Source organism: Spermophilus citellus, assembly GCF_964194105.1.
Source record: "Spermophilus citellus genome assembly, chromosome: 4".
Taxonomy (NCBI): domain Eukaryota; kingdom Metazoa; phylum Chordata; class Mammalia; order Rodentia; family Sciuridae; genus Spermophilus; species Spermophilus citellus.
In genome coordinates, this window is record NC_138185.1 from 192,999,541 (window position 1) to 193,012,613 (window position 13,073).

The window sequence follows — 13,073 nt, forward strand, 5'->3', positions numbered from 1 at the left end:
ATTGATTCAAGTAAAAGAGAAGGTCTCTCAAGTTAGTCAGACAGAGGAAAAGATTCAAGTAAAAGAGAAGGTCTCTCAAGTTAGTCAGACAGAGGAAAAGATTCAAGTAAAAGAAGGTCTCTCGAGCTAGTCAGACAGAGGAAAAGGTTCAAGTAAAAGAGAAGGTCTCTCGAACTAGTCAGACAGAGGACGAAAGTGTAAAGCAGAAAAAGCCATCAGGGGAAAAGTTACAACAGGAGACTGCTACTAACACCTTTCTATCAGAGGGCGTAAGTGTCCAACCAACAGCACCACCTCTACAGAAGACTGCTACTAACACCATTCAATCACCAGAGGGCATAAGTGTCCAATCAACAGCACCACCTCCATATGCTGAGAGGCTCCCAACCCCCACAGTTGATAGTTGGGATCCTGAGACAGGATCTCAAGTATTAACATGCCCTGTATTTGAGGTAGGAGGGCAGCGAATTTACCATGCTTTAAATTTCAAAACAGTGAAGCAGCTAAAAGAGGCTGTAACAACCTATGGTCCTCAAGCACCCTTCACTGTAAGCTTGGTCGAATCCATTAACAACTTGAAAATGACGCCAGCAGATTGGGCTAATATGTGTAAAGCTGTGCTAAATGGAGGTCAATACCTGTTATGGAAGGTTGCCAATGAGGAATTTTGCAAGGAGATGGCTAGGCGAAATGCAGCAGCTGGTTATCCTCAGAGAAATCTAGATATGTTGTTAGGAAAGGGACCTTATGAGGCTCAGCAGCAACAAATTGCATATGATCCTGGCGTATACTCACAAATTGCTGTAGAGGCGATTAGGGCATGGAAGACTTTACAAGGACATGGAGGTTTACAAGGTCAATTATCTAAGGTAATACAAGGAGCTAATGAACCTTACACTGAATTTGTAGATAGGCTTATTCAAACAGCTACCAGAGTTTTTGGGAATACAGAACAAGCAATGCCATTAATAAAACAACTGGCTTATGACCAAGTGAATCGTTGGTGCAGAGATATCATTAGACCATGGAAACAAGAAGATTTAAACACATATATTAAATTATGTAGAGACATTAATGAACGAAAGCAAGTCGTGGCAGCTGCAGTAAAACAGGCTTTAGATGCCAGAGACATTAATGAACAAGGGCAAATTGTGGCAGCTGCAATAAAACAGGCTTTAGATGCCAGGCCAAGAACATGCTACAATTGTGAACAAACAGGACATTTTAAAAGGAATTGCCCCATAGGAGGAGGGTTTAACAAAACTAGGTATCAAAGGAGTAGAATCCCGGGTATTTGCCCACGATGCTGTAGAGGGAGACATTGGGCTAATGAATGCCGTTCTCAAACCACCATAGAGGGTACTCCATTATCAAAAAACGAACAAGGACCAGGTGTTTATACACGATATCATGGAGAAAGGCATCGGGCTCCATTGCCAAAAAATGGACAGGGGGGCCCAATGCTCCGGGGCCCAAAACCACAAATATACGGAGCACTGGAGGAACCCAGCAACCCCATCAGGGTAGTGCCCAGGACACATTGTCCATTAGATCCCTCATTAGACAAACCAGAGGGAGCACAGGGTTGGACATCTGCACCTCTGCCAGATCAGTCCTAACTTCAGAGATGGGAGTTCAAATCATTCCCACAGGGGTAAAAGGACCTCTTCCCAAAGGAACAGTAGGCTTATTATTGGGATGCAGCTCTTCTACTCTAAAAGGAGTTATGATAAGTCCTGGGGTAATTGATCCCGATTATGAAGGTGAAATAAAAATTATAGCCAGTTCTCCAAAGGGCATATCAGTAATTTCACCAGGAGATAGAATAGCACAGTTACTAATAATACCAAGCCTACATGATAAATTTTCCAGTCGTGCTGTAGAAAGAGGTTCCAAGGGATTAGGCTCCACAGGTGTAGATTGGGCTATGCTTTCTTTAAATTTAGATTCTCGCCCCATGTTAAAACTAAATATTCAAGGACATGAATTTAATGGGCTACTGGATACAGGTGCAGACCTTAGCACCATCTCTCGTCAAGAATGGCCAAAACATTGAAGTGCAATGGTATTAGATTGGAAGGATCCTGAAGGATGTGAAGGAACTATACAACCATATGTATTGGATCATCTTCCTGTAAATTTATGGGGACGAGATGTCCTAGATCAATTAGGTTTGACATTAACAAATAACATCAATCAAAATGCACCCACTATTATAGCTAGACAAGGTTTTAGGAAAGGAAAAAGATTAGAAAAACAAGAACAAGGGCTGGGGATGTGGCTTAAGTGGGAGCACGCTTGTCTGGCATGCGTGCGGCCCGGGTTCGATCCTCAGCACCACATACAAACAAAGATGTTGTGTCTGCTAAATACTAAAAAATAAATATTAAAAAATTCTCTCTCTCCCTCTCTCTCACTCTCTCTTAAAAAAAAAAAAGAAAAACAAGAACAAGGTATAGCAGCACCAATACAAATAGATCAAGGAACAGACAGACATGGGTTGGATTTTCAGAAAGGGCCACTGAGACAATAAAAATTACATGGAAATCAGAAAGACCAGTATGGGTTCCTCAGTGGCCCCTGACTAAAGAAAAGATACAAGCAGCCCATGATCTGGTCAAACAACAATTAGTGGAAGGACATATACAACCTTCTGTATCTCCCCATAATACTTCCATTTTTGTCATCAAAAAGAAATCTGGTAAATGGAGATTATTGCAAGATTTAAGAGCCATTAATAATGGGATGGTTATTATGGGACCTGCTCAATCAGGGATTCCTCAATTGTCTGCTTTGCCAAAAACTTGATATGTTTTAGTTATAGATACTAAAGATTGTTTTTTTCAATTCCAATTCATCCTGAGGATAGTTCACGTTTTGCATTTACTATCCCTGCACTGAATCATGAAGGTCCTGATCAGAGATATGAATGGAAAGTACTCCCTCAAGGGATGGCTAACAGCCCAACTATGTGTCAAATTTATGTTAACAAAGTAATCCAGCCACTTAGAAATCAAAATCCTGAACTACAAATATTTCACTATATGGATGATGTATTATTAGCAAACAAAGCTAAAAACACATTGCTAGAATGTTATGCCACACTTACAAACTTATTAAAAAATTATAATCTAGAGATAGCAATAAAGTACAATTAAATTTTCCAATTAATTATTTAGGAGTTCTATTATCCTCAACCATGGTCCGTCCACCAAAAATTCAAATACGAGTAGATCAACTCAAACCACTTAACGACTTTCAAAAGTTATTAGGAGACATAAATTGGATAAGGCCTTGTCTAGGTATACCAACAAGAGAGTTGGGACCTTTATTTGATATCCTAAAAGGTCCATCAGATTCAAATTCACCCTGAATGTTAACGCCTGAAGCAAGAAAGGCATTAAAAATCATTGAAACATATATGGAAAAAATGCATTTGGATAGAATTGATATAAATTTGCCTTTATTATTTATTGTACTACCAACAAAAAAATATTCCTACAGGAGTATTTTGGCAAGAAGGTCCATTATTATGGATACATTTATCTTATTCTCCTAACACTATTCTTACTAGGTATCCTGAGGCTGTAGGACAATTAATACTCAAAGGAATAAAAGCAGCAAAGGGAGTGTTTGGAATTTCTCCCAACAAAATTATTACTCCATATACTATGAATCAAATTGATGAATTAGCTAATGAGTTAAATACTTGGGCAATAATCATGTGCAAATCTAATGTTTCATTTGATAACCACTTACCATCTAATCCTTTATTGTCTTTTTGGTCATCACATCCTGTAATTTTTCCAAAAATGACAAGAAAAACACCTATCATGAATGCTCCAAATATATTCACTGATGGGTCAAATAATGGTACAGCAGCAATAGTTACACCTGATCAAACTTTTACATTTTTAGTACCCAAACAATCAGCTCAAAAGGTAGAGCTTAATGCAGTATTACAATCTTTTGTGATGTTTAAAGATTCTGTATTTAATTTATTTTCCGATAGTCAGTATATAGTTAATGCTATAGTATCCCTTGAAGATGCTGGTAGGATTTCCCCTTCTTCTACTGTTTTCTCTTTGTTTTCCAATATACAAAGTCTAATCTGGGACAGAAAAGGTCCATTCTTTATAGGACATATCAGGGCACATACAGGATTGCCTGGAGCCCTTAGTTTGGGCAATGATTTAGCAGATAAAACTACACATGTCATACATATTTTCTCTACACTAGAAGAAGCTATAAATTTTCATAAAAGGTTCCATGTCAATGCTAATACTTTACAAAAGCATTTTAAAATAACTAAGGAACAAGCTAGACAAATAATAAAACAATGTCAAAATTGTGTGACCTTTTTACCACAAGTTGATCTTGGAGTCAATCCTAGAGGATTGATACCTAACCATATTTGGCAGATGGACGTCACACACTTGCCAGAATTTGGAAAATTAAAATATTTGCATGTTATAGTTGATACTTCTTCTGGATTTTTGATGGGCTCCCTTCATGCTGGAGAAAAAACTAAAGATGTTATAGCTCATTGCTTACAAAATTTTGCCACTGTGGGCATTCCAAAACAGTTAAAAACAGATAATGCCCCTGGTTATACTTATACCTCTTTTAAACAATTTTGCTCATCATTTGGCATTATTCATATAACAGGAATCCCATACAATCCACAGGGACAAGGTATAGTTGAAAGAGCTCATCAAACTATTAAAATGTACTTATTAAAGCAAAAAGACGGAATTGGGAAGGGGTATATATTCCCCAAAGATAAACTTAAAATAACCCTTTTTACTCTAAACTTTTAAAATTTGGATTCATCAGGACTTAGTGCTGCAGAAAGGCATATGTTCCAAAAAATGTACATAAGCCCAAGGTACTTTGGAAAGATATTCTAACAGGACAATGGAAAGGTCCTTACCCAGTAATTGTCTGGAGTCGGGGGTCTGTTTGTGGGTTTCCACAGGGAGAACAGCAGCCGATTTGGATTCCAGAGAGATTAACTAAAGCAATTTCTACAGACCAAAAAGAAGATGATTTGGCTCAAATCCATAACAGCTGATATCCAAAACTCCAGTTTGGCTATCCTTACATCTTCGACAGAACCAGGATGCTTTGTTCAATATCTATTTTATTATTGCCCTTTCCCACATCATGAAGTTCTATTTTGTTTTTTGAGCTCATACAGACCTAGGTTAATGTTTTGCTGATCAGTTCTATTTTTTGACTATAGAGTTTTTAAACATTGCAATGGAGATTTCACCTGTAAAAAGTTATAAGGCCTTTACTATTATGTTATGTGTTGTATGTATTATATTATGTGTGCACACTTGTTTTTGTGTTATATGTTTGAATGTACGTATGTCCATATATCATATATGATGAGCGCTCATGAAAAAATGGATCCAAATATTTTTTTTTTATTCACGTGATTTAAATGGTTTAATTTAAATTGGGTAAACAACTGTTGAGGATTGTTTTAATATGTGAACAAAAAAGGAGGTTAACCGATCTGTTTGTTTACTTTCACCTTTCCTTTTCATTATATTTAATAATTCTCTTCAAGATAATGTAAATTGTTAAGAAAATTGTTGTCTTTTAGTGCCTTCTGGAATGTACATAATTTTTTCTTTAGCCATTATTGCCAGAATTCCTATCTTCATCCCAATGCCGGTGAAGACAAAGATAAAACCAATCTACAGCTTCTGCAATAGCCATCACTGAACTGCTTGCAGAACTTGCCTGGACTATGTATCACTTGTATGCATTGTGAATTCACCTGTATGCCTTGTGAACTATCTGTTGGTGCAGCGACTTGTGGTAGTGTTGGGGTATTTTTGCTGATGATGTCATCGGTGCTACAATTTTTCCAAAAGGAGCCGTCAATTGGCTTGATGTATCTTCCTCCCTTCTGCTTGTCATGATTGTTCAGCTAAAATTTGGGGGCCAACAGAGGTGAGGCAAATAACCTCACCCCCCTGCTGGTACAAAGACCTCTCTACAGGTGTGGCTGTATACTGGACCAGTAGTCAGTGACGGGTAAGATCCAATTGCAGTGGTACCAAGCTAAGAACGGGTAAGGACCATATGTACTATTGGACAACCTATGGCAGGCACGGTCCCTAAGCCACATGCTTGTTGTTTAAACAGAGGGGGAGATGTTGAGAGCCACAGCCGAAGGGGCCCCAGCAAACTTCCAGCTGCCAGCAACCTTTCAGACTGCCAGCTGATGATTGGCTCACAGTGGCCCCAGCAACATCTAGCTGATTGGCTCCTCTGAGGTGATGCTCATTGGGCTGTTTCCCCGCCCTTTCAGACTGCCTGCTGGTGATTGGTTCACAGTGGCCCCAGCAACATCTAGCTGATTGGCTCCTCTGCGGTGGTGCTCATTGGGCTGTTTCCCTGCCCTTTCAGACTGCCAGCTGATGATTGGCTCACAGCGGCCCCAGCAACATCTAGCTGATTGGCTCCTCTGCGGTGATGCTCATTGGGGGACTTCTTTGGCTCCGCCCACGCGACCCAGCCAATCGGCCTCAAGAGCAGGAGGATTGTGGGAGGTGGGGAGGCTTGTGTTTGTGAGAGAGGCTTGTGGGAAGCCGGTGGTGGTAGTTGGGCTCTGAGGGTTTTTCCTGAGGAGCTGTTTTATTTGGCCTTGCTAAATGGCTGAGATTGACTTTGAAATTGTGATCCTCTTGCCTCAGCCTCCCAAGTTGCTGAGATTACAGGCATGTACCACCATGCCCAGCTATGATCACTGATTATTCAGAAAACAGGTCTCTAGCTTTAGTGGAAGAGTAACAACTTCAACTATTATCCACTCTGTTCCTTGGGGAGGTATAGGGAGCACCCCAACTGCTCCCAACTATTCCAATGCCCTGTACTTACATGTCTATCTGAGCTTTGGGTAGGTAGTTTCTTCTACAACTTGGGCAGCAGATTGCATTTATAGTATACCCAGTGAGATTAAATATCTTTAGTTTGTTTATTGGCCATTTGTATTTCTTTTTTTCTGTAAGTTTTTTATACTTAGCCAATGCCTATTTTCACTGTAGGATTTACCTTGTTGAAAAATGTTTTGCTTTAGGGGCTGGGGATGTGGCTCAAGTGGTAGCACGCTTGCCTGGCATGCGTGCGGCCCGGGTTCGATCCTCAGCACCACATACAAACAAAGATGTTGTGTCCGCCGATAAAATAAAAAAATATATATATATTAAAATTCTCTCTCTCTCCTCTCTCCCTCTCTCACTCTCTCTCTAAAAAAAATATTTTGCTTTAATTCACAAGAACTCTTTATATGAAGCAAGGAATCAGAAATGAGATTACTAGAGATTCAAGGAAAATTAAAAGAATTATGAGTTTGCCTGATATGCTGTGGTAAAAACCAAATCCCTTTTTAAAAAGGAAAGTTTTTCTTGCAAAATATGAGAGTTGTAGATATCAAGATGTTGCTGGTTGAATAGATCAATGGAGTCTATTCAGCAGGCAACATCTTGATATCTACAATAGTAGAGACTGGAAAGGAGATTAAAGATTCAAGATTTAACACTGGGAAGGGGGCATAACCAGATAGATTCACAGCTATATTATGTTTAATCTTTTAAGACCAGGTAATTTCAATGTTATTTGAACTATTATAGGTCATAGTAAAAGACAGAAACCTGTGATTCATTTTGTGAAGCCAAAATAACTGTAACCTAAAATCAAAAAATAAAAGAAAGGCACATATACCAGACTTGCTTCAGAATGTGAGGGAAAATTCTAAATTGCTATTAAATAAAAATCTAGTGTTTATCAAAAGGATAATAAATCCTGATCTATGATCTAAAAGATTTGAAGAATATAATTGGCTCAATATCAGGAAACCTAGCACCATAATCTATGAAAGTAAAAATTAAATTTAAAATAATGCCGCAGTCTGGCTGGGCACAATTCAGGAGCCACTTGTCAAAAGAAACAAACTTTATTTTTAGAACTACAAACACCAAACAAAACAGCTCCTCAGGAAAAAACCCTCAGAGCCCAACTGCCACCACCGGCTTCCCACAAGCCTCTCACCCACACAAGCCTCACCACCTCCCACAATCCTCCTGCTCTTGAGGCCGATTGGCTGGGTCATGTGGGCGGAGCCAAAGAAGTCCCCCAATGAGCAGCTCTGTGGTCTGAAAGGGCAGGGAAACAGCCCAATGAACATCACCGCAGAGGAGCCAATCAGCTAGATGTTGCTGGGGCCGCTGTGAGCCAATCATCAGCTTTGCAGTCTGAAGGGCGGGGAAACAGCCCAATGAACATCACCTCAGAGGAGCCAATCAGCTAGATGTTGCTGGGGCCACTGTGAACCAATCATCAGCAGGCAGCTGGAAGTTTGCTGGCAGCTGGAAGTTTGCTGGGGCCCCTTTGGCTGTGGCTCTCAACACCTAGCTCCATAATCTATGAAAGCAACAAATTAAATTTAAAATAATGTGATGATGTCAATTAGATGCTGGAAAGTCATTTGACAAAATTTGGCCACCATAGAAAAAGATCAGTCTTAAATAATGAAACCAATTACCAAATGCATGAATAAAACTAATTTGAAAATGGTTTGAATTAGAATTAGGAACTAGATAAGGGTGCTTGATATCAACATTGATATTTGACATTATCTTATAGACTTTCTAGCAAATATAATAGCACAAAATTAAATAGCAAGTTGAGTCATTGGAAAAGAAGAGATAAACACATTTCTTCAAGTTGGTAATATAATTGTATAAAACTCAAGAGATTTAGTAATGTCACTAAAATTAATAAGGAATTAAGCAAATGGTGTGAATAAGGTATTCACAATAAGAACTCCAAAATGTTGACATATGCATTTAACAAAAAAGGTAAGATATTTATGAAGAAAATAATTTTACATAAAATTTGAACAAAAGGAAAGACATACCATGTTCTTGGGAAATCTTACATTAAAAAAACTGATTATTTCAAAAGAAAATCCAATGTAACTAATTAGAATACTGTGTGTGTGTGTGTGTGTGTGTGTGTGTGTTTAAAACAAAGTTTAAATAAAATATAAGTGCTTCAGAATAGCAAAGGAATATTTTATTTGGGAAAATTAAAAAACAGCAATGATGAGCTTGCCCTCCTATATAGGAATAGCTACATAGCAAATCAGAATGTGTATTGACATAAAGATAGCAAGTGGACTAGTAGAATAAAATGGAGGACCCAAAACATATTCCATTATGTATTAGACTTATGTTAGTTTATTAGGCTGGAAAATCCAGGATTTAGGCACCAGCAGATTCAGTGTCTGGTGAGGGATTGCTTTCTTGCTTCCAAGATGGTACATGGAAAGCTGTTTGCTTATGCACATGGTAGAAGGGAAAGAAGGGCAAAATGAGGCTAGCCCTTTCATAATATTGTTCATTAATTCCATACATAAAGACTCTGTCTTGATGATAGCATCACCTCCTAAGGCCTCTACTTCTCAATATTGTTTTAAGTTTCAACATGAATTTTGTGGGCCACAAACATTCAAGCTATAACTCTAGGTTATAAGACAACTATACTTGGAACTATTTTTTTTTTTGCAAAATCTTTCAGGGATGAGGAAGTATGAGCTTTCCCTTACATATATGAATAGCTACATAGCAAACGTTCAGTAGTAGAGCACTTGCCTCACATGTGAGAGTCCTTGGGTTTGAGACCCAATATTCCCAAAATAAGAATAATAGTAGGGCTGGGGATGTGGCTCAAGCGGTAGCGCGCTCTCCTGGCATGCGTGCGGCCGGGTTCGATCCTCAGCACCACATACAGAAAAAGATGTGTCTGCCGAAAACTAAAAAATAAATATTAAAAAATTCTCTCTCTCTCTCTCTCTTAAAAAAAGAATAATAATAAAAAATTAACAATTTATTTTTTAAAATTTGACCATTTTAGTTGGCTGATTGGAATAAATGCTCAATATTCTATAAGTACTTTGAAATCAAAATACTTTGAAACTTAACTAAAGCTTACGGCTCTTATTTTCAGTTTTAATTCTAACCAAGATCAAATTAATGAATATGGAGCTTAGGTTTTTCTGATTTTATAGTCAGAATTATTTTAATATTTCAATATTGAATATAATCATTAATTAGACTTATGGATATTTGGAATTCTCACTATCCTTGGCTTATTAAAAATTTAAAAACTGAATAAGGTGGTGGATTTTGGATATTCATTGTATTATTCTTTAAGATTTTCTGTATATCCGAACATTCTGTATTGAAAAGTTTGAAAAATTAAATCTATTAAATTATGATAAACATTTTAGAATATTGCAGAAATAATAAAAGAAGGAATGGGGTCAGTCATAGGAAGGAACACAGTAGCTCCTTGAGTTGCAAACAGGTAGCCAATACCCTCTGCTATTTGTCCTTGTGGACAGAAGAAATGTTTGGTGGTGTGATGGGAAATATTTAGCTTAGATATAATAAGGAATGTTCCTCTGAAGGAGACCATGCAGCTTCTTGCCCTGTCCTTAAGAACTTCACAGATGCTCTCTGTCTAGGATGGTGGCAGTCACCTGAGGCAGGTGCTGTCCTTTTGTTGGAGAGAGGCAGATATCAAACTGGTTCCTCCAACAGACCTGGGGGCTACCAGTATTCATTTGTATGTATACAGTTAGCAAGATAGTACTAGGTAGGGAGGTAGATTAGTTTCTGCCTGCAATAGACCCACTGGTCTCCACAGGCTTCCCTTTGTGGATTAGCCTCTGCCTTGCATCTCAGACAGAACAGTTCAATAGAACTGAGCACAGGGCAGGGAGAGACCCTGCAGATCATGAAGCCCAACTGTTTGTTCTTCTGGTGATGAAGAGTTCATACCACTTCCAAAAGCATGGGATTTTCCAAGGGAAACAATCTTTATACTACTAGTTGGGCAAATTTCTGCAACAGTAGAAAGTAATTTATGCAAAAAGATTAGTTGGTGCTGATTATATCCAGAGGCATATGGAGACTATTTAGTTTAGTGGATAGTTTCCAGAGTGCCACAAATGTAACACTTCAGGGAACAGGCTCTACATTTTCACCTTGATTTTAATCCTGATATGCCCCTTGATTAGCTATGTAACTTTGGAACCCAGTGCCTTAGTGTCACTGTGCCCCAGTTTTCTCCTCAGTGGACTGGGTATTATAATAACACCTCTCATAGGGTTTTCTTGGAGGATGCACTAAAATAACATGTAAAGAGCTTGGAATGGTACATAGTAAGCGTTCAGTAACTGTTGACTATTATTATTATTTAGCCTGGTTACATTGTATCTTCTTTTCCAGCCCATGCTCTTGTTTCTAGTTTTCTTAAACAAATTCTAAATCATTTCAGGGATGAGAAACAGCTACTTGCTCTTGGAATTTCCTAAGTCACCCAGCTAGAGGGGTTTTCAAGGCCCCCCAGGAACTTCCTGCTTCTCCAGAACTCTGACCCTGCTTTTGGATTATTTTGGTGAGAGGCCAGTGAATCATACTATGGAAATGACTTTGGAGTCTCTCCTGTGTTCTCTTGAGCTTAAGGTGTACCGTGGAAAATGAGATTCACTGAACTCAACCCTAGGCAGTACTAAAGACCCCGCTGGGTTACTGAAGTAACTTCCCTAACAATTCCTTGGTATAAGGTATTTTTAAGAGACTTTGTGACACTGTGTATCTAGTACAGACCTGGTATATTTGGATTGATTCCAAGTTTCTATGAAACTTTGAAATGTGAAGTTCTAAGTAGTGACCCACTAAGGAAAACTTTCCCCTCTGTGGAGTGAAGCTATAGAGCTTCTCTTGAGATTCTTCACAACACTGTGCTAACAAGGCCCCAGACACTTCTAATCCCTTGGCTGTTGATTGCTCTAACTTTAAGATTGGAAGTTTCAAATCCCTTGGCTATTGATTTCTCTAAGTTTAGGACTGGAAATTTGTCCCTTTCCCCAAGTTGCAGAGCATACTAACTTTGGATAAATTTTAACGAGGCTGTTGAAAAAGTAAAGAAAAAATGGCAGGCAAGGCCCTTCCAAGGGCAGGAGAGTGGGGCTAAGGCCATAGGCAGAGCCACGTGCACTGTTTGGCTATCATGGCCAGAAGTGGAACACACTCTATAGTACTACCTGATATCTACATATTTGTATTTGCTCGTCTTTCTTACTACAAGGCAAACTCCATAAAGGCAGAGACTTTGACTTGTACATCTCTCTAAAAATCTGGTACAATTTCCTCTCCCACAGCCATTGCATGAAAATGTCCATCTTTTTCATCATTGCCATTGTAGATATTATCAACAGCCTCTAAATTTTTTGTCATTCTCCATGTAAAACTAGCATCTCATTATTGTATTTTATTTCTTCTATTACTAGTGAGGTTGAGCATCTTTTCATGTTTATTGGTCATTCATGTGTCTCCTGTGAATTACTTAATTCATATACTCTTTACATAGATAAAACATTTTTCTGCTGGATTCCTTTTCCTTCTTTCTTTTTTCTTTTCTTTTCTTTTTTTTTTTCTTGAGACCAGGTCTCACCAAGTTGTGCTGCTTCAACCTCTCAAGTAGTTGGGATTATATGTGCATGCAACCATGCCCAGCTTTGCTTTTTCTTTTCTGATTGCTTGGCATAAACTATTTTCATTGCTTACAAAAATATCCTTCAATTCTGCAATCTTCTGAGAAGGAAACTGTTGGTCAAATGGGCAAAAATGTATATATAGGTGTTGATAACACCTTGTTTAAAGCATAAAAATATTTAGAAGCAACTTTAAAGTCCAACAACAGAAAAGTGGATGAATTATGGCAGTTTCTCACAATGGAAGACAGTGCAACAAATAAGAATAATGATGCATTTCTGTAGATTGTATGTTTTGATGTAAAAAGAGATTTAGCTGGGTGCAATGATGCATACCTTTAAACTCAGCTACTCAGGAGCCTGAGGCAGGATGATCTCCAAGTTTGAGGAAAGTTTCCATGCTCATGAGCCAGTAGTAAGAACAGAGCATCCTGAATGACCTTCTTGACTCCTCTTGCACCTGCTCCTAAGAGGTGTTTTTGCATATCAACAT